Raw genomic sequence first — 4218 nt, 5'->3', positions numbered from 1 at the left:
TTTTTCCCTTCAATTTTAAATAACATTTATATGGCCTCTGAGCTAGGCAAAAATTAATTTACTTTTTCTTTAACAAAAACCACATTCTCATACCTTTGTTATAACCTTCCTCACCCAAAACACATTGTACTTTCCTTATACATTTTTCATACAGAAATGTTTCTCTTATATCTGGTAGTTTTAATTTTATATATTAATTACAATGCTAACTCTTAGTAACCCTAATTTTCAGGGAAAAACCTTAGAAGTTAGCAATTTTAATTGTTATATACCAGAGGCAGTGCCCAGGACATTTCAAGACAATTCGTGGTGAATCCAACTTCTTTCAAGGGGGAAAGACCTTTCAATACAATGTCTAGTGAATCCAGCTCCTCGCAGCATGGCCATGAGGCACTGCTGGGTCAGGTAGGATGGGGTTCGGGTGCTGTGCCCTAGCCCTCACTGTGACCAAGTCTCTAAACCCTAGACTCTGAAGACTCAAAACCAAAGAAATAAGCTCACAGACAAATTAAGCAAGTATCAAATATATCACAGAAGAAACCGTTTTCTGGCCTTAAAAACATCTAGAAGAGACAGTATAAATTTGTATGTCCAATAGATCCAGGCAAAAATGTGTGAATTATATTTAATACCTACAATTCTGAAGACATTCTAATTTTATTTTACTAACAGTTTTTAAGCCAGTTTTATTTACCAAAGATTATTAATGTCACATGAACTTGAAAAGCATTGGGATTTAATGTAGGCATAGAGTGACTATGGGTCATCGAATGAGCATTTTATGTCCCAGCCAAATATCATTTCTACATTACTGGTGATTTTTAATTCATTGAGGCAGAACGTTCAATAAGAGGAAAGGAACACTGATGATGGAGAATGGGAACACACAAACATTTAATAACTATAGACAAGAGGAGTCCATGCAGAGGAGCGCAAAAAATAATCTTAGGCTAGGGAAAGAACCCAGAGAAAGTCCTGTAGAGAACGTTTCAACAAGAAAGAAGTGTCAACTAGATAAAACAGAAAGAGTGAAGAAGATGAGGACTGGCAAGTTCCCTTTGGATTGGTGGTTATGAAGTCACTGGTGAAACAGTAGCAAGAGTATTATCAAAAAGTGAAGAGCAGAGAGATAAGGAATACGGAAATGGGTGGTAGGAAAAGAGTGTAGACAACCTACTTACAGTTCACAGTGAAGGAAGGTAGAGTGGGCAATAAGTGTCAGAGGAAGTTTATTTATGAAAGAAAAAGAACTGTATGTTTAATATGTTAATGCATATATGGTTTCAATCTTAGAGATCGACTTCTTAGAGTAGAATGAAGAGATGTTCTCTGGAACACAGGAGGAGCAATAAGCTAGAGAGAAGAGGCAAAATTACCTAATCCTCTGAGATAGAAAAAGAAGTAGAGAAAGAAAGTGTAAAGAAAAAAGAAAGATTTTTATTTCAGTATGAAGCTTTGGAGCAGAGGGCTGATAACCTCAGGACCTCGTGGAGGCCTGATAACTTCAGTATTCTGTAGGTACTAGGAAGGAGATGTGCTGAGAGAAAACAAATTGTGGCTGCAGCCCCACTTAAGAAAAGTAATGAAGTTTGTTACAGCTGCTGTAGTGAAGAGGATAGGGAGGTGACCATGGTATAATAAAGAAACATCAAGTAACATTGAGGTCCAAGCAGAGACTGAATCTAAATTTACAGAGACACCAATCTATAACTTGACTATAGGAGAGGATAAAACAGAAAGCTGAATTAATAGAAAACCAAGAGCATTTGTGAGTGTAATGGTAGAGCGGTAGGGAGAAAAAGGAGGTAAGATTGATGGCACAAACAACAAAAGGAGTTAATTCGTCTTGGGTCTAAATTAGAACAGGAAGAAAGAAGACTCCAGGACAGTAGCAATAGACTGTGAGAGAAGAAGGGGCCAAGGTACTGAAAGGATAAAGGAAGTTTAAGAGCAGATTTGGGGTAAACAAAGCTTGAAAGATGGGGATAGACGAAAGTTGTTGTTCAGCTATTGCTGTATTAGGCCTTAATATTTCAGAGGCTGAGAAATTTGGGGTGCAGTGAGATCCAGGGAAAGACTAAAGAGTAGATTTGTAAAAATTCAGCAGAAGTGACAGTTCCTGCTACTGAGGAAAGTCTTCCAAGACAGGTGCTGGGAGAATTATTAATAGGGATACGACAGTACACCACAGTGGTTATAGGGATTGGAAAGGAAGAAAAAAATGTCAAAGTCCAGTTTAAATAAGATAATGCATTTGAAAGACTGAACATTTTAAACAATGATACAAATGTTAACTGCAATTATGAAAATTGCTGAAGGGAATAAATGAAAACAGTCTATGTAAACCATAAACATGAAGCATACATTTTCATAATTTATAATGAATAAGGACCAAGAGGAAATCATGGATCCTTGAGCAGGGTAACCAACGATAAAAAAGATGGAGAGGTCAGATTGGTTTTCCAGGGAGTGGGGTTCCATCTACAAGACTCAGATCTTTTTTGTGTTTGCTTTTTGTTTTGGTTTGGATTCGGTTTTGCTCATTTGTTTCAGTTTTATAAAGACTGAAGGGGTTGTTTCACAAAATACATGTCGTTACAGATATGACCCTCAGGCCTTATTTTCCCAGCCAGAAACACCAACACAACAACTTCCAAATACAGTCTCCTTTACAATTCCTTAACTTCTGTTCTATTCCTAGGATGGCCTCACTGGGCTTTGGTTTCCCTTGAGGAAAGTGATTTTGTTTTGTGGTTTGCATTTGGGTCACAAGAGAATTCTGAAGGCTTTTGAGGCTCCCCATTGCAAAGCTGCAGGTAAGTGTCTTGTGACAGCTATAGCAATAAAGCAGAGTGGTTTTCCTTAACATTTAAAAGCAATAATTAGTATATATGTTGTTTTGATTTTTTTTTTTTTTAATGTTTGCAGAACCATGTTCTCGAAGCAGTCCAGTCTCTAAAGCTTCACCAGGTGGGGCAGAGGGCCAGGCCTATGACTAGGGCCAGAGGTCTCTTCTCTTATCTCTCTGATGCATACTGGCAGTCCCCCAGGCTTAGACTTTGGACACCTGCATTCTTCACTGCACAAAGCTCTCTTGACCATGTACCCGGCTGATCTCTGGCATATCAGTGGGTTCCATGGAGTTCATGGTCTTCGTTCTCCAGGTATAATCAGGGAGCACAGCTTGAACTCCTGACGTTCTTTCTTGATTTTATCACTGCCTCTCCGGCCTCTGCTGCCCATCTTGTTATGTCTAATACACACTTCTTTCAGCTTCATGTTGTTATTTTTCTGGCCAACTAGAAACATACGTATCTGCAGATCAATGGTGAAGAACCTCCCAATGTCCCACTGCAGGCTCTGGGTGTTGTCAGAAGAAGAGGCTGGGGGTCACATCCTCAGGCATATTTTGCTGGACGTGCGTCTGTCTGAACTTCCCAGAGTGAAGGGAGTTTCATTTGGAGGATAGACCCTAGAGGAAATCAGTTTCATCTTGGGCTTCACCAGTGCTGCCGGCATTGTGGGTAGAGAGGGAGGCCACAGGACCAGACTGGAGGGCTATGCTGTAAGGAGGTGGTCTTTACCTCCATGCAGGTTAGGTGACTAGCAGGCACTTTCACAGAGCCACTGGCCTTCCACTCTGACTCCTGGTTCTGCCCGGGGCCACTGAATTCTTGTGGTACTCTGACTATGTTTCTGAAAAAATGTGATGAGTTCATGTGAATATTCAGTGATTCATGGATTGGGTAGCAGCAGATGACAAGTGGTTTTGGTGCTCCACAAAAGGGCTCATAAGGGGACTTTCAAAATAATTTCAACTTTTATTTTAGATTTGGGAGTACATGTGCAGGCGTGTTACACCAGTATATTGTGTGATGCTGAGGTTTGGGCTATGAATGATCCTGTTGTCCAGGTAGTGAGCACAATATCCAATAGATTGTTTTCAGCCCTTTCGCCTCTAATATATGTCTATGATATATATATATATAAATATTATACATATAAATATATATTTTTTCAGTCCTTTCCCCTCTAATATATGTGTACTCTACCCATCTTTATGTCCATGTGTACCCAATGCTTAGCTCCCACTTGCAAGTAATAACATGTGATACTTGGTTTTCTGTTCCTGCGTTCATTTGCCTAGGATAGGATACTCTAGCTGTATCCATGTTGCTGCAAAGGTTATGATTTCATTGTTAGTGGTTGCATAGTATT

The sequence above is a fragment of the Piliocolobus tephrosceles genome, chromosome 3 (genome assembly GCF_002776525.5).
Source record: "Piliocolobus tephrosceles isolate RC106 chromosome 3, ASM277652v3, whole genome shotgun sequence".
Lineage (NCBI taxonomy): Eukaryota > Metazoa > Chordata > Mammalia > Primates > Cercopithecidae > Piliocolobus > Piliocolobus tephrosceles.
Note: the sequence above shows the minus strand (reverse complement) of the source record.